The sequence below is a fragment of the Macaca nemestrina genome, chromosome 4 (genome assembly GCF_043159975.1).
Source record: "Macaca nemestrina isolate mMacNem1 chromosome 4, mMacNem.hap1, whole genome shotgun sequence".
In the NCBI taxonomy this organism is placed as follows: domain Eukaryota; kingdom Metazoa; phylum Chordata; class Mammalia; order Primates; family Cercopithecidae; genus Macaca; species Macaca nemestrina.
The window spans coordinates 97,412,779-97,434,290 of record NC_092128.1 but is presented as its reverse complement, the minus strand read 5'-3'; the positions used below and the strand labels follow the sequence as shown (position 1 = coordinate 97,434,290).

The window sequence follows — 21,512 nt, the reverse complement described above, 5'->3', positions numbered from 1 at the left end:
AAGAAAAGCTCGTCATCACTGGTCATTAGTGAAATGCAAATCAAAACCACAATAAGATACCATTTCACGTCAGTTAGAATGGTGATCATTAAAAAGTCAGGAAACAACAGATGCTGCAAAGGATGTGGAGAAATAGGAATGCTTTTACACTGTTGGTGGGAGTGTAAATTAGTTCAACCGTTGTGGAAGACAGTGTGGCGATTCCTCAAGGATCTAGAACCAGAAATACCATTTGACCCATTAATCCCATTACTGGGTGTATACTCAAAGGATTATAAATCATTCTACTGTAAAGACATGTGCACATGTATGTTTATTGCAGCACTATTCACAATAGGAAAGAGTTGGAACCAACCCAAATGCCCATCAATGTTAGACTGGATAAAGAAAATGTGGCACAGCCAGGCACCGTGGCTCAGGCCTGTAATCCCAGCACTTTGGAAGGCCGAGGCGGGCAGATCACGAGGTCCGGAGATCGAGACCATCCTGGGTAACACAGTGAAACCCTGTGTTAGATAACATTAGGAGAAATGCCTGATGTGGATGATGGATTGATGGGTGCAGCAAATCACTATGGCACGTGGATACCTGTATAACAAATTTGCACGTTCTGCATGTGTATCCCAGAACTTAAAGTATAATAAAACTTAAAAAAAGATTAAAAAAGAAGAGATTATGAAAAAAAGTTATATAATAAAGGTAAATTTTTTAAAAACATATTTGTATAAATCAATGTATTTTAAAAATTAGTCTATGCCTCTCATTTTATAAGTGAAGTCTAGAAAGATTGAATCATCTAGGAACCCACACGAAGTTTAGGGTTCAACAGGAGTAGTCTTCTGATTCCTAATCTATGTTTTCTTCTTCTTCTGTAGAGAATGACTATGTTCTTACTATTTTTTATTGCATAGTTATTCTCAATATATGCACTACTAGGTACTGTACCTAGTTGCTGGATGGTTACAAAAATATTAATATACACACATATATACCCACACCTTCCTACACACATACATATCAAGTCGTTTGCAGACTACCTGGGAAAGAATCAGCTATTTCTCTTTAAATTATTGAATTTCCAAACTGCTATCTTTTGTCGAGCTTTCATCTTTCTCATATAAAGAGTATTTGACATCTTCATTTAGTTTTTTAAAAAAGGCTGGAAACATCACCATTTGAGATGATGATAGAAGAACAGTCATGTGCTGCATAACAACCTTTCAGTCAACAACAAATTGTATAGCTGATGATGGTCTTATAAGTTTATAATGCTCTTATTTTTACTGTGCCTTTTCCATGTTTAGATACACAAGTAGTTACCATTGTGTTACAGTTGCCTACAGTATTCAGTACAGTAACATGCTATAGGGGTTTTGTAGCCTAGGAGCAATAGGCTGTAATATAGCGTAGGTGTGTAGTAGGCTGTACCATCTAGGTTTGTGTAAGTACATGTCACGATGTTTATACGATGACAAAATCACCTAATGATGTATTTCTTAGAATGTATCCCTGTTGTTAAGTGATGCATGACTGTAATTAACTCCAGCAAGAATCTTTGAATTCTAAATCTATAGATGTTAAAACTAATGAAAGTTTGAAGAATGGGATATTTTACATCATCTCAAAGTATCTCTCTGTGAGATACTTATTATCTATAAAGTGAAAAACAGTTACGTGACAGTGGAGAAATGTGGCAGATAACACCTTAAATAAGTGATGAAAATTAACATTATCAGGGATGGATAAATTGACATCATGTAAACTCCTGATACGGTGCACTGAGCCATAATAATGGGATGAGTTTCATAAATTTTTTTTTGCCTTTGTAAATTTTTGGAATCCCTTGGAATAAAAAATTCAGACTTTATATCTTTTATGTCTGAGTCTACAAAGAAATTTATGGTGCTACTAGATCATTTTCAAAGCGAGCACTTACTTTCCTTTTTAAAGATTTTCTTATATGGAAAATCTTGGTAATTTTGGTTTTATCTGTGTAACTAAAACACAAGAAAAATGTTTTTATTTATATTCAAGCAAGTAAATATTTTGTATTATTAAAATATAATTGAAAATACTTATAGAAACCTGAGATCTCAGACTTGAAGATAACATTTTCTTCAGAACAAGTAAACTTCGATTGGTCAGTGAGATGCACAATGCTGTTTTTTCATTATATCCTAAGGAAAAAACTAATGCCTGACTAGCAAGTTTGTTCAGTTAAAATATATTGTTAATGAGGCCAATGTTGTTACATACTGGAACTTGTAAGGGTGTTATTTTGTTTTCTGGCTATACATGTAACACTGGCAAATTGGGTTGCAAATTTATGATTTTGGTTACTTGGGTGTCTAAGTAAGAGTCTGAAAGATTTTTGAAAGAGGTTATAAATTTATTTCCTTTGAATCATTCAGTTACCTTCACCTTAAAAACTTTTTTACTATTTCTTAGGAAATTATTTTAGTTGTATTGAAAAACATAAGCTGTTTATGGGCATCACTATTTTTTTTTTTTTTGTATTTTTAGTAGAGATGGGGTTTCACCGTCTTAGCCAGGATGGTCTCAATCTCCTGACCTCGTGACCTGCCTGCCTCAGCCTCCCAAAGAGCTAGGATTACAGGCGTGAGCCACCGTTCCCATCCGGGTATCACTATTTTTTTAAAAGGCAAGCATTAGCTTCTTTAGGATATATTGGGCAGCACTGCATGTGTATGTGGATGATACACATACATATATATACATTTTACATACACGTGTATGTATTTATATGGGAGAGAACATTAATTGTATGTCTAGAGTCTTAAGATTCAAAGGCAGGTCAAAGACAGCTAGCAATAGAACAAAAAGATTTAAATATGAGTAAGCACATAGTTTGTATAAGAGATGTGTGGATTTTTTTAAATTTAAATTTAAATTTAAATTTTTTTAGAGACAGGGTCTCAGTCTGTCACCCACACTGGAGTGCAGTGGTATATTCACAACTCACTGCAGCCTTGACCTCCTAGGCTCAAGCAGTCCTCCTACCTCAGCCTCCTGAGTAGCTGTAATAGATGTGTTTTTTTAAAAAACTATGAATAAATTGAACTTTGCAATATCATAATTTAAATGTACTGGGGAAATGTCACTGTTTCAAGATAGTATGAAATAGCATTGGTGACTGTGGCCTGTAAGTTATTTTTATGGTTCAAAAGAGTTTTGAAATTTATTTTTCTTAGCTGCTGGCAAACTTCTCTACTTATCTAATCTTCTACATATTCTTGACATGGGAAGATCACCCTATTTTATATATATATATTGGAGACAAGGTCTCACTCTGTCGCCCTGGCTAGAGCGCAATGGCACAATCTCAGCTCACTACAACCTCTGCCTCCTGGGTTCAAGAGATCCTTGTGCCTCAGACTCCGGAGTTGCCGGGATTACAGATGTGTGCCACCATGTCCGGCTAATTTTTTCTATTTTTAGTAGAGATAGAGTTTTTCCCATGTTGCTTAGGCTAGTCTCAAACTCCTGAGCTCAGGCAGTCTGCCCGCCTCGGCCTCCCAAAGTGCTAGAATTACAGGTGTGAGCCACCATGTCTGGCCTCACCTATAATATTGCACTAGTATTGCTGTCTTTTTATTCGCTGTGTGCCTCAGCTTCCTTCAGTAAAGCAAATTAGAGCCAGTTGTCTTGTAGGATTTGGTCATATATATAATTCTCTTTATACCAAATTCCACTAACTAGCAAATTATTTTGCTTAGTATCTGAAAAAGACACTAAATTGTAAGATTACATTTTAAAAAGATGCAACATACTATATATCCTTGCATCATGTTGGAGATGTCAGCCTAAATTTTCAAATGCTAGTTATCACTTTAAGCTGTTATTCATTTTTAACATTACAAATTTATTATTCCTATATAAGGTTAAAATTATTAAATTTTTTAATTGCAGTGTTGGCTTTTAGTTATTTTGAAGACTGTGTTGCATTAAAGTGTAACTTGATATGGAACAGGGAATATTGCTACAAATAATTGAATTAGAAAGAAAACTGGAAATGCTTTCCTCTCTGATTTTTCTTTCCTCTCTTCTCTTCACTACAGATTTATTTTTAAAGACCAGTTATGTTTTCCCTGTTCCACTCTCTCCCATTTCATTCCTTCATTACTACAGACTACCTTCTGCCCATATTACCTCTTCCTTGATATCTCAACAAGATCACTATATCCTCTTAATTTCCATATTCAGTGAACAATTTCCAGTAGTTTTCTTTCTTGGCCTTTCTGAAACAACTTATACTACCGACTGTTGATTCATTCCTTTTCTAAAATTCTATATGCTTTTGGCTTCTGGTCAGATAGTTCTTTCCTGATCCTTTTATATTGTTCCTTTTTGGCCTTCCTCTGGCCTCCTGTTTCTCTCAAGGAGGAATGAAAACTATAAGATATAATCGCTTGGTTGATATTCCCTCTAAATTTGACACAACTACAGTAGTCACCCCTTATCTGAGGTTTTGCTTCTGTGGTTTCAGTTGCCCACAGTCAACCAGGGTCCGAAAACAGGCGAGTTACTGTACAATAAGATATTTTGAGAGAGGCCACATTCACTTAACTTTTATTACAGTATAGTTTTATTATTATTAAAATTGTTTTATTTTATTATTAATTGTTATTCTTTTGCTGTGCCTAATTTATAAATCAGACCTTATCATAGGTATATTTGTATAGGGAAAAACATAGTATATGTAGGGTTCGGTACTATCTGTAGTTTCAGGCATCCACTGGGGGCCTCGGAACATATTTCCCATCGATAGATAAGGGAACATGACTATAACCAGAAGTTGTATATATAAAGTAGTTTTGTTGCCTTTATATAAAAAAAAATCAATTTCCTTTAAAAAAATTTCATTTACTGTCGTGTTAGGAAATAATTTTTCTTTCTAGGCCTATTTTTTACTATTACTTTGACATGAATTTGCATTTTCTCTCCTTTTGAGTAGTTTCAGTTAGTTTAGAATTTCAAGTAGTTTGAATTCCAAGGATTCATGGAATATGTGAATTGAGATAACTCTGTTAAGGAAATTTATGTTGGATCTTTAAGTAAAATTTAATGTAATTCCTAAAAAAAGATCTGTCATTTTATCTAATTGTTAAGGATGATTAAACTTTTTATTTTATATCTTTAAAATATGTTCCTTTTATCACAGAGCACTTTACTTACAGTATTGTTAATCACTTTTCAGTATGGAAATGCATCTTTTTTTCACTCAAAGCTTTGTTTTAAGCATTAAGATGCTTTTTTGAGATTTTCTTCAAATGTAGAACTTTGAAGTAGCTGAGTACTGTCACTTTTACTTCACACATAGGAATTCTTTAAGTGGTTCTCTACAAATGGGTCTCTTGGCCAGAAAACTTGTATTTACCTTTATTTTAAGGATGGATAACAGGACATGGTTTATGAATAAGCATTCTACAATCATCAACAAGACTTGTTCGAACCAAAAATAGGGATCTATTTCCCAAGGAGGGTGAGCTCAATAAATCAGATAACTGGAGTTGGGAATGGATAGTGGTGAGCCTATTTGTAAACTTTGGGTTTCTGAATGTTAATTTTAAGCTTCCTTTTTAAAAGGCCAGTGTTTGTAGAGCTTATCCTGTCAGCAATATCCTGTGTCAATTGTCAGGTCATGTTTAGCGTGTGGAAATGTATTAATCTGCCATACCTAGCGTTGTAAGAGGCAGGGATAAAGAGAGGGCTCAAGCAGATGAAGAGGGATTAACTGTGTGGATTGAGCAAACTCCTCAATCACTGAACCAGTGATTTTACAAAGGATTAGCTGCTGCTTTTACAAATATTGATTACTGATTTGCCACTCAGAATGGAGATGACATAACTTGTGCGGTTGCTGTGTAGTGCGCTATGTGAAGTGTACATCATTCATATTAATGGATTTGTCATAGCCGTTATAGAAACTGACAGATTGATTATAGCAGCAGTTGCTAGAGCTGTTATGGTTAAGGTTGTGTCAGCATATCTATTAAAACTTCAGGATTTTAGAAGTTTATAGTATAGCCATAAAATTCATTTCCCCAGGTGGAATTTGGAATACTAGTTATTGCCCGGCACAGTTATTTTATGCATATTTTACATCAGTTTGAAGACATGTAAGTTGACATAGAGCAAAAATACATTATTGTGTTATTTTTGTAATATCAACAAATTTAGATTCGTTTCATTTTGGAAAATTTGTCAGAAATGCTAGCTTTCTAAACAAGAACATGTCTAGTTCATGTGGATGTCCAAAAATCCATTTGAATTTTTCTCAGATCAGGAATTGTTTTGAAGCCTTTGGGTATGTTTCTATAAGCACGTGGAGCTTTTTAGAAAATGTAGAAATACCTGGGTAATTAAAAGTTAATGGCTATTTTCATTTAAGTAACTTTTTATTACTCTAAAAATTTAGTAGCAAGAATTACAATTATCTATATCAGAGAAAATATGTTCCTTTAATTTTTTTAAGAAATCATTTGTCTTGCAAATGTTTTCTTTATGTCACAACAGGAAAGCTTTTCAGTGAGTTGAGTTGTATCTTAAAGGGTAAGCTGAAGCTTTCTAGGCAATGATAGTAGTGAGGACTGGGTAAGTGGAGAAAGGTGAGGGAAGAGCACATTTCAGGCAGAGTGAAAACTTGTGTGGGTACATGAGACTTGGCCTGTTTGAAGAATAGCCAGGTATGTGAACATTCTCAAAGTAGTACCTTCATATATGTTGGGAATATTGTTTTCAAATTGTATCATTGTGCTATAAAACTATACTTGTATTGATTAAATTAAATTTTATAGATTATGGGTGGCATTTTTCCTGGCTATGAGTCTAATAATATAAATTGATTTAAATTACTTAAAAGCCCATTTTTTGTTTTTTATTTTAAAAGTTATATTATATAAAATTTTAAATGTGTAATACCTGCTTATAACAAAGTTGTTCCCTCTCTGCAAAAGGAAAAAAAAATTCCCTACACTCCCTAGAAGTAAGAACTGCTAACAGTTCTATGTGCCCTTCCAGACATTTTTTCTGAGTTGTAAGAATACATATGTGTGCTAGAAAAAACATGGAACCAGATATTTCTTAAATTTGAAAAAGTAGTATATCATGCCAGGCGTGGTGGCTCACGCCTGTAATCCCGGCACTTTGGGAGGCCGAGGTGGGCGGATCACGAGGTCAGGAGATTGAGACCATCCTGGCTAACGCGGTGAAACCCCAACTCTATTAAAAATACAAAAAATTAGCCGGGCATTCTGGCACGTCCCTGTAGTCCCAGCTACTCGGGAGGCTGAGGCAGGAGAATCGCTTGAACCTGGGAGGTAGAGGTTGCAGTGAGCCGAGATTGCACCACTGCACTCCAGCCTGGATGACACAGCGAGACTCCATCTAAAAAAAAAAAAAAAGTATATCACTATATATATTAATATACCACTTGTGTTTTTTCAACCAAGTATCATGGGCATCTTTCTACATTAGTATATATCTTTCCATATTAATGCATACAGATCTATAGCATTATTTGGAATGGCTTCATACTGTTCCTCTTGCTGGGCATTTTCCATATTTCTGTTGTCACAAATGGTATATCAGTGAATATTCTGGCTTATACACCATCATGTAACAGCACTTTAATTTGTAGGATAGATTCTTGGGAGTTGAATTATCAGGGTATTGTCAAATTTTCATCCACAAACCTGTATTAAGCTATACTCCCCAAAAGAGGGTGAGTAGAGATGCAAGTACCATCTTTTCTTGCCCTCCTCCCTGTTTGATATTCTTAATCTTTACAGTTTTTGCCAGTCCTGTAAGTTAAAAAGTAGTTTTTAGTGAGGTTTATTCATTTGTTTGTTCATTCAGCAAATTTAACAAACACTTCTGTGTCCCAGGCACTAATCTAGGCCCTAGGGATACAGCAGTGAAGAAGACAGTTGTGGTCTCTGGGCTTTTGGAACTTACATTCTAATGGAGGTGGGGAGAGCTGGGGAAAGACTACAAATCAATAAACACTCATCTCTTTTCATGTTTATTAACCTTTGTACTTTTTCCATGAATTGCTGGGTTCATATCCTTTACCTGTTTTTCTATTGACCTGTTCACTTTTTTCTTATTAATTTGCGGTTCATTGTGACATCCGTGCAAATGTTTTCTCCTATAAATACACCTTGAATAAGTCATCATTTGACAAGTTAATGACTGTACCAGTTCTTATCCATGTATGGAATTACAGTAGTACACCTGACTTCTTTGGTTGGTGAGAAAGAATTGGACTAAGTCTTAAATTTCCATATTTCAACATCCTCTGAGGAATTTGTAAAAATTATTTTTGTATTTTTAAAAGTACATTAGGACTGTGAGTCTTGTGTGAGACTTAAAGCTATCCAGGTGAAGGGGACTTAATTGAATTAATTTAAGTAATAACTTGTTAACAATATTAAGGTAGATAAAACATTATGTATGTAAATTTTGTTTTTCAGTGAGAATATACATCATGATCTATTCAGACATGATTAATTACAGCTGAATTCTTAGAGAAACATGCAATATGATATCTTATCATAAGATCTTACCATATCTAAATTGACTTGGAATAACTCTTGTTATGCCATTTATTCATATGGAATTTTAGTGGGATGTGTATCTTTCAGATTTTAAGTCTTTTTCATATTTTCAAGAGGTCATTGTATATTTCAAATATTTATGAGCAAACTACAGATTCAGAGTTCAGACCGTTTTGTTGCCTTAGCCTCCTCTGAGGTAACTTCCAGTGCCTTACAGGGCAAGTGAAGGAGCACTGAACTGCTCTTGATGTGATGTTCAAGTGTGACTGAACAGCACTGGTTGTTTGCATGAAGTTACATCAGTTGTTGTGTGTTGTTAGCAATCATTTTGTTCTGCTCAATATTCCATCAGTTTCTTTTTCAAAGTTTAATTTTGACATTTCTAATTTGAACTAAATAGTTAAAATTTCTTGGTGAAATTGTTCTGGTAATGACAGCTCTTAGTTGGGAGAAAAGGAGACCATGGACGATTGGGCTATGTCAGCTCTGGCAGATCCTGCAGTGAGATAGCCCACACAGTGAACATATTAATGGATTGCCTTTTGATGTCTCCTCATAGTAAATATCAGTTGCTATATTTGTCAGTTGGGTTTTTTTTTCCACATCTTGAATACTTTATTATTATTTTTTTTTTGCTACGGAGTCTCACTGTGTTGCCCAGACTGGAGTTCAGTGGTGTGATCTTGGCTTGCTGCAACGTCTGCCTTCCAGATTCAAGCAATTCTCCCACCTCAGCCTCCAGAGTAGCTGGGATTGCAGACATACACCACCACGCCCTGCTAATTTTTATATTTTCAGTGGAGAAGGGGTTTCACCATCTTGGCCAGGTTGGTTTCAAACTCCTGACCTCAAGTGATCCACTTGCCTCAGCCTCCCAAAGTGCTGGAATTACAGGCATGAGCCACTGTGTCTGGCTTACTTTTTAAAAAATATGCTAAAATCTCATAGCTAAATGGGCACTTTTTATATTATATGTTCTGTCCCAATTTTCTTCCTTTTTATTATGTTTCTTCATGTTGGTGATTATAAAGTTTAGAACTGAATGGGCGTGTTAGTAGTTGTGAAAGTAGATATTAAGATGGGATATAAATATAAGGATGACCTCTTTGTTCTTCATGTCTTACGGCTATCTTGCCTCCATTTTTCTCTTTCCTCATTGGTTTCTTGAATCTCTTTATTAGTGGGGAATTGCACCTAATCATGAGCTTCTCAAAGGCAAGGACTGTAGCTGTACCTGTTGCTCCATCACAGTACCTGGTACATATTGAGTGCTCAGTAACTGCCTGATGAATGAACCAACACATGCAAGCAACTGGCTGCTTAATACTGTGTTTTGTTATGACAGCCTCTCTTTCTCTCTCGAGACTACTGTGAAAGGTGTATTCAATGTTTACAAAATTATTTTAATGACCCTTTAACTTTAGCTAGTTATAAATACAAATCATTAGCTGCACTATCATTTATATTTCGGGCATTTTCCTTCTGTTTTCAGTGTGTACTGATTGCAGAACTGTGTTTTATCTATGTATTGATTTTTTTTATTTTGCAGTGAACATTAACTTAGACCATATTTTACAAATCCTATACACAAAACAAGGTTTTTTAAATATACCATTCTGAGCCATATAGATGATTTTGTTTAAAATTATACTTCTACATTTGAAAGAAGTACCCTTGGTGATTTCCATGCACACTCAAGTTTCGGAACACTGCCTTATGATCCCCTTGCTCAAATTCTAGTGAAAAAGACACACTTGTGGCACATCATTTTAGCCTGATATTGTAAATACCACATGAATGTCTATGTCTGTCTCCCTGGCCAGTCTCACAAATGGCTGTTGACAGTTATTCCCCTTTGAAATTAGGGATCAGAAAAAGGATTAAGCATGTGGTATGCTTTTATTTCCAGAGTACGAAGAAAAACTGCTACACATTAACTGTTCTAATATTGAAATTATAGTATGAATTCTCTAGTAATTTACTCAGTTATACGGATAACAATGCTTTATAATCCTTTCAGTTACCTAGGTGTACATATGATTACCAGTTCATACTGAAGAGTAGACTCAAGCATTTTATCATTCTCAGTAACATGTTGTTCTGTGGACATTTTATGGATACAAAGTAGGTATACGCTTAAAATTTTGCAGGCTAGAATTGTCCTGGCACTGAGTTAGAACTTTATAGGCCAGTTGCTGATTTGTTTTTGTGTTAAGATGATCGTCATCCACGTTTATGTCCCTGCAAAGTCTTTAAACTTTGTAAATTGATAAATAAGTGTATTAATTTTACCCCCAGCCTGGCTGGTTGTTAAAGGATATGGCTCTTGACTTAAGCAGCAACATAAAAGAGTTGTGTTAGCTTCGTGCAGAGAATGGAGCTTTTTCTTGAGATTTAATAGGCAAACAGGGTTTTGGAATGATTGTCTGAAAATTGTGCAGGGTGTCTGTTCCTATAGATATTCTATGATCTTATCCTTGAGTTTAACAAAGTTTTTGGGAGCTAGCTGTATACTAGGGCCTTCTCGTTTTGTACTCTGTAGAATTGCTTTTACTGAATTTCACTTTGGCATTAAGCTTTTGGCTTAATATGAACGATGTTACACAAAACAGTCCTATGAAACTTTTATTTTATATACTGTAAAAATGTTATTGAGGACATTGAGAACTATGGGAGAAATTTCTTTCTCATTTCAGTACCAGGAGCCAGAAATAGTTGTGTTTTCTTCCCTGAACAATGATCTGTATTTATCTTATGGGCAATGGCTCATATAATTTATTGTATTTCTTGCTTCATGTTGGTTGTTATAAAGCTTATAAGTGAATTTTTGGCCCACTCCTCACAAGTGTAAATAACTTTGTGGTTCCAAGTTGTTTTCTGTTCCATCCTGACTTCTAATTTTGCCTTGATTTTAAAAAACATTGAAATAGTGACACAGAAAAGTTGCAAGAATAACACATAGAGTTCCCATATACCTTTCATCCCAATTCCCCTAACATTAACATTTTTCTATACAGGTATTTACTTTGTCAGTCTGCCTGCTCCCCTTCCTTACCCTTCCCTTCTTCTCCATCTTCCATCCTCCCCCTCTGTCCCACCCTGTGTGTATACACACTGATAGCTCCTGTTTACTTTTAATTTGCCTCACCAAATGTATCGTACAAATGCCTGTGAAATGCTTTTTGGGGGGAGAAGGAAGCAGTATATTACTAAATTAACAATAATAATAGGTAAGAATGTATGAATTTCATATCTATATTGAAAAAAGAGTTATGGAAAAACCTCTTGTTTTAGGTGAAAGGAAGACAAATTGTGTCTGTAAGAGAGAGGGAGAAAGATTGCATACACATGTGTTTTTAGGAAGATACTTATAACACCTTAAACCAGAGTAGGTACTTTGAATGACAGAAGAGGGAAAATGCCAAGACTTCTTGATTTAAATAAAAAATTAGGTAGTTTCCTTCTTAAACAGAAACAGGTATACTATTTACTTATGAAGACTAAAGCATTAAGAATGTTTGGGTACGTATTTGCTTTAGTAATCAAGCTCAATTTAGTAATCAAATAATCAGAGTAGGACTGTGAAACAGAGTGAGAGCCTTAATTCAGCAATTTACCTCTATTAATAAGTTAGTCATAAAATAATTTCATGTTTGATAGTTTTCAAACTACACATTTGTCACTTATTATTTTTCTTATTTATTTATTCATATTAACCACCCCTCAATAATAAGGTTGTTTTGGGAAATGGGAATAGAATGACAATTGTTTGCGTACCTGTTATTTTTCTTAAGACAGAAACAAAAACGTGTTTTATTATACTGTACAATGTAGAAGACATTATAACTCTGCATATTCCTATTTCAGATACTTAAGATATAATCTTATGTTATTAATGACTCTAAACTTTTTGTATACAGAATAGGAAAAATAAATGAGTTTAAAGAATATCACAAATTATAAAAATGTTACTTATAATTTGAAAATAATTTTTAAAATTTATACCTCAAAATACACAACATAAAGCTGTTGCAAAAGTAAGTAAATCAATGAAAGAATTGTCCTATGGCCTATGTAAAAATAAAGCATAGTTGAGTGGAAAGAAGCTAAAGAATTCAGTCTAAATTATATTCATTTCTTATTTCTATGCAGTTTGCTAGAGGAATCTGCATACAAAAGGAACCTCCTTTTCCTTCCATAAACATCATTTTTCCCATTACTAGTTTGTTCCATGTTTGTGTATATATGTTTTTAAACCAAAATGGAAGTATTTCAAATACATTCTTAAGAAGCAAAATTGACCCAAAATCTTACAGATGAAACACCCCCCCACATTTTAAATGTATGGTATATTGGCCATGTGCAGTGGCTCATGCCTATAATCTTAGCACTTTGGGAGGCTAAGGTGGGTGGATCGGCTGAGGTCAGGAGTTCGAGACCAGCCTGGTCAACATGGTGAAACCCCATCTCTACTAAAAATACAAAAATTAGCTGGGCATGGTAGCATGTGCCTGTAATCCCAGCTACTTGGGAGGCTGAGGCAGGGAAATCGTTGAACCTGGTGGGTGGAGGTTGCAGTAAGCCAAGAACGTGCCACTGCACTCAGTCCTGGGTGAAAGAGCAAGACTCCATCTCAAAAAAAAAAAAAAAAAAAAAAAGGACGGTATATTAAAATATATCATGTTACACTTAGGGAACTAATCTTAAATAATAGTGATTGCTTTAATGCCATAGAAAAGTAATGCAATGATGTTGTCTGACATAGTTTCTATAGATGGTATTCATTTATTCCATCAGCAGTGGAGCATAGCATTTCAGAAAATGGGCTTTTGGGCAAGTAGACTTAAGGTCCTGGCTCCACTTATTGTGTGTGACCTGGATTTCTGATTGGTAATATAGAGTTAGTAATACTTACCTCTTAGGGTTATATGATGATGAAATGAGATGATGACTGGTATCATCATCTTTACCTAACTCATGGTAAAGGCTCAATAAATGTTAACTGTTGCAGTGCTGATATTTGTAATCATGCCACTGATAGTGCTGTAAAAAAACATATTTAAGCTTATAGTGTGGAGATAATAGAAACAGTTGTGTTTGATACAGAGATAGCATAGGTAAGGAAGAAAGAAGTTGGACCTATTATTATTATTATTTGAGACAGGGTCTCACTCTGTCACCCAGGCTGGAGTGCAGTGGCACTATCATAAGCAGCCTTGAACTCCTGGGCTCAAACGATTCTCCTGCCTTCCGAGTAGCTGGGACTACAGGTGTGAGTTACCGTGCTTGAGTAATTAATACATTTTTTATAGAGATGCGGTGTTGCTTGTTACCCAGGCTGTCTCGAACACCTGGCCTCAAGTGATCTTTCTGCCTCAGCCTCCCAAAGTGCTAGAATTACAAGTGTGAATCACTGCCCCCAGCCGAGGACCTATTATTGTTATTGTTTAAATTTTATACATAATTGTTTGACTTTTAAGATGCCTTCAACAAATTTCCAGTGAAGTTGAGTTTATGTTTCCTGGTTTTCTGTTTTGGGTACTGTTTAGAAAAGAGCCTGGCACATAATATAGACTAGTAAAATATTGTTTAATATATGAGTTAAGAACGTTCCTTTTCATTTATGCTAATCTTTATTATGTATAATCTTGTCAAATATTTGTTTGTGCATCAGATTTGGTTTTGGCCAAGTATCTATAACCAGAAAGAAAGTCATGTGGTTAAAAGGTGTTTAACATTCATGTTTTTATTCTAGTGGTTTATATTTTCAGCCTCCTTTTGTGTGTGTGTGTGTGTGTGGAACAATGGACTTGTGGCAAATTGGAGTTGCCTTTTAAAAATACTAGTAGTAATAAGAGATAACATTTCTTAAAGACTTATCTTAAGTGCTATCCTACTAAATCCCCACAGTAACTCTCCATAGCATGCCCGCCTATTATCTACATTGAAATATTTGAAAACTAAAGCTTAATGAAATTGAGTAACTTGCTAAGTCACAGAGCTGGTAGCCATCCTGCAATTTGAATGTAAATCCAGGGTTCTGAACATGAATCTAAAATGCAGTATCAGTTTGGGGGCACTTTTGTTGTGGAAAGAGATGCATTAAATTAAAACCCAGTTCATAATTAATTGTATATATTTAATTTTATATATTTAGAGACTGAACATTTTGATATATTTAGAATTACATTTTTAACTTAAGGAGAAATGTATTCCATTTTAAGCTTGCATCTCATTTTCTCAAAGTATGTATTATAGACTTTTTTAGAAGGCTATTATTTTTTAGAATTTAATGTTTTACTTGCTACAGAGTAGATGACTAAGATATAGGCAGATCAAGACTTGCTGAGGAGTTACTTTATGTGAAAGGTAAAATTTGATTTAAATTTTTTATGTGGAATCGAAAGATCTATTATTTAAAAGTAACCTTTACTAAAATATAAAAACACGGAAGGCGCCCTATATTATAAATATATAAACTAGTAGTCTTGTCTCTAAAGTAAAACCTTATTTTAAAATGATTGAGTCAGTATATTGATATGCTATCTTCCCTGGAAATAATTGAGAGAGTCTTATAAGGTTTTCCACAAATTAATAACTCTAAAATTTTTAGATAAAAACCATATTTTAAAATTCTATAAGGAACAAGTTTAATATATTTTAACAATGTGATAACTAGTGGTTTATTGTTAGACCAACAAATCAGAAATCTTAAAGAGATTTTTTTCACATCTACTTTTATGAGAAAGGGACAGAAGTTCTATATTAAAGATTTATCTAAAGAAACAATCTTCAGATATGTAATAAGATAGTTCAGTTTCTGGTCGTATACTTGTGTATGTTAAAGTAAAAGAAGCAGTTTTAAATGAATGGAGAAGGATAATTGGACTCTGTATCATATAATTCACATGTACTATTGATCTGTGACTTTTGGAGCATTATTTTAATGGATGTTGATGAACACAATTGATTTCAGATTTCTTTTCATTATTCTGGAATCTTGCCATTAGAATTTTTTGTAGTTTTGTAGATTTCTATGAAAATTAGTAGCAGCAAGAAAGGAAGGAAGAAAAAAAGGGAAAGGAGAGGAGAAGAGAGGAGAGGGAGGGGAAAGAGGAGTGGAGGGGAGGGAAGAGGAGGAAAAGCAAGGAGAGAAGAACAGAAGGGAGGAGGAGGAGAGGAGGAAGGAAGAGATGTAAAATAGAAGCTTTGATTGGACTCTGAACAAATGCTTAATCTTTTGGATTATATTCATGAGCATATCTTACGTGCATGTAGCTATGATATTAATAGTTATTGTCTTCTTTGGTTCCAAATAGACCTATTGAAGGCATAGTGAAAATTTCCACTCTTAACTCCTTTAGAGTTAATAAAGGCAAATTTGAATTATCCTCATGGTTATTCCGTTTTTGCTTGGTAGCCTTCAAAATGGCCACTTTTCAGAGGAGGGAGGAGATTAGCAGATGTTAAACCCTTGAGTTGTAACCTCTGCTTTTACCCCAGCGTTGTCACTTAGGCTGCTATGTCAGTTCTTAAAGCGTTTTCCCCAAGGCATAACCCTCCTGAGAATTCTATGGTTCTACTAATTGAAAGTTGACCATCTTAATGTCAAAGCATGGTGTGAGCTTTTTTGTTTTTGTTTTTCTCTCTTTTTTTTTTTTTTTTTTTGAGGCGGAGTCTCGCTCTGTCGCCCAGGCTGGAGTGCAGTGGCGCGATCTCGGCTCACTGCAAGCTCCGCCTCCCGGGTTCCCGCCATTCTCCTGCCTCAGCCTCCCGAGTAGCTGGGACTACAGGCGCCGCCACCACGCCCGGCTAATTTTTTTATATTTTTAGTGGAGACGGGGTTTCATCGTGTTAGCCAGGATGGTCTCGATCTCCTGACCTCGTGATCCGCCCGTCTCGGCCTCCCAAAGTGCTGGGATTACAGGCTTGAGCCACCGCGCCCGGCCTGTTTTTGTTTTTCTTAAAAGAAATGTCATAATAGGCTTAGAGATCACTAGTACTAGTGTATTCACTGGTGAATCTCTTCTGAAGAAAGTAATAGTGCTATGATGAGAAAACAAGCTTTTTGCAAAGACTATGCTAAAGTAACACAATTAGTCCTCTATTAGAGTTACGGCAGTTATTATTGTTTGAGATGCTTATTGAATATATAATATCTTCCTTTTGCTACTAAAAATACTGATAAACAGATTTGAAATTCCAAATTTCCCACGTGGAGGGGAGAATTATTCAAATATGAAAAATATTTAATTTATATATTTATTTCTCTCACACATATTCCAGGGCAAGGTTCTAGCTGAATATTAAACCTTTTAAATGACATAAAATAGTTCTATGCTAGATGTAAAAGAAGTTATTAGTTGTTCTATAAAAAATATGTTGTGAGCAATTTCCACATTTGATATAATTGAAACTTCAATCTATCTTGGACCTTGGCCATTTGCTACTGAAAGGACAAGAAAAATATTAGTGTGGATATATTTCATGAAGTCCTGGAATTGGGAGGGCTTTGGAGATTATTGAACCTATTTTTTTTTAGGTTTTAAAAAGAAGAAATTGAGTCCAGAGAGGCTAAGTGACATGTTTAAGGTTAAAAAAAAAAAAAGTTTAGAACTGAGATTACATTGCAGACTTCTTTAATCTCTGCCACGGATTTTGAAGTCAGTGTCAATGTAGAGCTAAGCTTCTGGATATGTGCCATACCACTAAAACATTTTATTTAATATTTATATCCAAGTTAAGTGTAGGTTTCTCTCCTTGTTGGTGCATAGTCTTTCTTTCTTTCTTTTTTTCTTTCTTTTTTTTTTTTTTTTTGAGACGGAGTCTCGCTCTGCCGCCCAGGCTGGAGTGCAGTGGCCAGATCTCGGCTCACTGCAAGCTCCGCCTCCCGGGTTCACGCCATTCTCCTGCCTCAGCCTCCCGAGTAGCTGGGACTACAGGTGCCCGCCACCTCTCCCGGCTAGTTTTTTGTATTTTTTAGTAGAGACGGGGTTTCACCGTGTCAGCCAGGATGGTCTCGATCTTCTGACCGCGTGATCCGCCCGTCTCGGCCTCCCAAAGTGCTGGGATTACAGGCTTGAGCCACCGCGCCGGGCCTGTTGGTGCATAGTATTGTTTTGTTTTGGTTCTTTGTTTACTTTGCAGATATGCTAGTGAATTTTTATACTTAAAACCTGTTAGAAAAAGAAACGAAGTGTCTGCATCCCTGCATCTTTGTATCTATTACATAATTTCTAGAAACAGAGAAAATAGCTTGTAAGTTTATGTGTATAATTATAAAGTGTAATTAAACTGCACTTGTGGAATGATGAATTCTGAGCCAGTCACAGCTCTGGGAACTGAGGCTTTTTTATGGACTATTTCCTAAAGCTAAGTACTAATGTACCCTTCAGCCAAAAATGTTGTTAAGATAGTGGACATCAACTGTAAGGATAGTGGAAGCAAAACAGAAAGCATTTCTCTACCTTTATACAAAATTACAATGCATTGGGATTATATTGGTGTTATGACATACTGGCACCTGAAAATGTACTTTCATTCTGTTTACCACTTCTTAAGAAAAATGAACTTCAATTGGAGAAGCTAATCTAGATAATAAAATAACCACTGGTGGATAGGTGAGAGTATCACCATCATGAAATGAGATAATATTTTTGGACAATCAAAGCCTAATGCATGTTTCAAATATAAAGCAATCATTAAGTGGGTAAACACTTTTTTAAAAAAATGGGTCTATTGCCCAGGCATGGTGGCTCATGTCTATAATACCAGCACTTTGGGAGGCCAAAGCGGGCAGATCACTTGATCCCAGTAGTTTGAGATCAGCCTGGGCAACATGATGAAACCTTGTCTCTACAAAACATACAAAAATTAGCCAGGCATGCTGTTGTGCACCTATAATCCCAGCTACTCAGGAGGTTGAGGTGGGAAGATCGCTTGAGCCCAGAAGGCAGAGGTTGTAGTAACAAAATCATGCCACTGCACTACAACCTGGGCTGCATTTTTGGTAGTTTACTACATGAGTTTAGAAGAGATAAAAGGAAGCACTATCTCCCCCTAGGAGGTGGCCAATTTATGGAACTCAGTATCCCAACTATTAGGTGAAAATGAAGAATTTGAAAGGTTTAGATAAACTTGTAGATGCTTTATTTATATGAATTGTCAGGAAAAAAGATATGGTTGTATGGTTGAGAAGTTTGTTCTTTACTTTTTGGAGTTCAGGGAAAACAGTCACATCATGTGGTGACACAGAATATTTGACTAAATGGACCGATATCTTGACTCAGAGTGAAAACTCTTATGAATAATAACAGTCTTTTTAAAAGTATCTTTCCTTTCTTTTCCAATATAAGGGAAAAGGAAACTTTAGTCGAGTATAGGTGGTAGGAAGAATTACACTATGTGAAAGCTTGGTGTTCATGTTGAAAACTATATAAATGCCAACTAGAAAAGGGAAAATTGAAGGGAGCAAAAGGTGAAGCTCAGAAACCTAGTTGTAATTTTGCATAAAGTCTAGATTAAACAACCAAAAAAGTGTGAACGTATTAGTGTAATGAAGCCAATAATATGATGATTTATTGATGATAAAATAGTAAAAATAAGCCTTTGGATTCCTTAGAAGTCTAGCATTTAAATTGATCACCAAAGTTGCATATCAAAAAATAAAAATGATAATAAAAACATAGCTATTTTGAAAATGTCTCTGAATCATTGCACTTTGATAGTGATGTCTCACACTGTCTTAGATAAAGTAATGCATTTAAAGAGGTGTTAGACTGGGATATAGTGTGTGTGTGTTTGTGTGTGTGTGTGTATGTATCAGGGAAGAGTCTATTAGGAGACACATCAATGTTAGGGAAGACCCTGGAATATAGTGTATTGAGGCACCCAATACTGGACAAAATTGTGAATCAACATTTGTTCATTTAGATTTGAGAAATCTAAATAAAAAAAGAAAGGACCATTAGACCTCCCATTCTCCTCAACTCTAGCTCTTTCTCTCTCTCCCCCAACTCTAACTCTCTCTCACTCTCATTCCCTTGCCTACTCAAGGGACTTGCATGCTGTTCTAGGCCTTGTCTTCTGAGTGAAGCTTCTGTGATCTAGACACATTTTTCTACTTTTCTTTGTCCTAAATACAGTAATGCAGTTGTCTACCCTGTTAATGCCAAGACTGGGTTTAGACCTGACCAGCCTAACACCTGGAATGTTGCTAAATGATACTTCCTACCACAGACTTCATATTTTTCTCTGAAATTGAAGTAACTACTGTTTTTCATTTTGAAATAATTATTTTTAATTGTTAGCACTTTTTAAAAGATAATGCTTATTTCTTAAGTATATTACAGGCATTTAAACATTCCAATGTTTTTCATCCTAGATTCAAGAAAAAAAAGATAAAGTAATAGTTTAATAAAATCACCAAGAGTGGGTAATACCTTAGTTTTAAGGTAATTTGTTATTTATTTTTATACTCTGTATCTCTTCTCTGCTTTTCAAATTCTGGTATCCATACCTGAAGCTTGCTGTACTATGTCTATGATATACACCATTTGTTTTTAAGGCAAAAGCTTTAAGACACATACTAGAATTCTTGAGTTATCTTTTAGAAACAGTTACCTTATGAATAAAGTATCAGCCTAACTAGAGGGAAATTTGGATTTCACTATTGCCTTTTTCCCTGAATTGCTGGGAATGTCAGCACTTGATACTTGTTTATTTGAATTCATTGTGACCTTTTTGCCATTTTGAATGCTTCAGATTCTCAAATTGCACATTGGAAGAAGACCCATTCCTTGCTTAGTTGCCCTTGTAGGGTGTCGATTTTAACGTCTAATATTTTGAGCTGCTTTAGAAAAGTAGGATTATCATATAAGAAATACATAATCATTTTATAGAAAGAAAACTAGTCTTTCTCAGTATATACCTTACTTTCTCGGGTACTGAAGGTTTGTGGCCACTTAAGCAAGTCCATGTAATAAACTCCTGTAGCATAGTCTAGTCCCCAGAATATGGGTTAATTTTTGTTTTCCCCTTAGGATATAATTTTTTCATTAACCACTTTCACTTAAGTAAAAGGAAATCTTTGAACTGCTTTAAAAGTAGCTACAATGCTTAACTTGTATAGTTGCCGAATCATGCTTTTTCTTGTCTTTCATTTCTGATTAACTTTCTCTGAGCAACGTAGTCTTATATTTACATTAGCATCCATTCACTTGAACTAGTAGTTACAGTTATAGTAACATATAACAATATTTAACTATAATAGCTAATAAAAGCTAACATTTGCTGAATGCCTACTATGTGCAAAGGACTAAGACCCAGTGTAAAACTTTTCTTTAGGACAAGGTTTGAATTTTAATAGTGAAGCTGAGAATATGATTGTGAATTCACTGGAATGTTGTATAATTGGCTGTGTTACATAGTGAGGCAATGTAATTGCAGTGTATGGCAAACATGTGGCAGCTGTTTGTTGTTGCCTGGCAGATAGGCTTACATTAGCCTTAATTTCTTTTTCTTCACATATCATTATGCCTGTATATTTATAGTCTTGTTTCTTTATACCAATCTGAATCTTCCTAAATGTCAATAGCATTAATCATTGTAGGCATAGTGATATGAGGTCTAAATGATATAAGAATTCATATTTTTAACGGAAATTACTACTTTTTTATATATTATGACAGATTTTCCATCCCTGCCATCAGAAAGTATTGTCCGTATGCTCATGGTGATATACAAACCAAATGGTTCTTCTGAAAATTTAAAAATCTAAAATATTTACAGGGATTGCTATTAGTGTACTTTTGTGTTTTAAAGAATTCACGTGGCTATTAAACAAATCCTGGATATTGGACAAACAGCAATAAAGGTTTAGAAAAATGAAATTTCAGTTAAAAAACATTATGCCTCCACTCCCCAGGGAAGAAA

At 35.0% G+C, this 21,512-nt stretch overlaps 1 protein-coding gene across 3 annotated transcripts in view; it reads left to right on the top strand.

Moving 5' to 3' along the window:
* LOC105475739 (src kinase associated phosphoprotein 2) overlaps positions 1-21,512 on the top strand; it is a 213,625-nt gene that overhangs the window by 118,929 nt on the left and 73,184 nt on the right. The gene's annotated exons all lie outside the window — the stretch shown is intronic.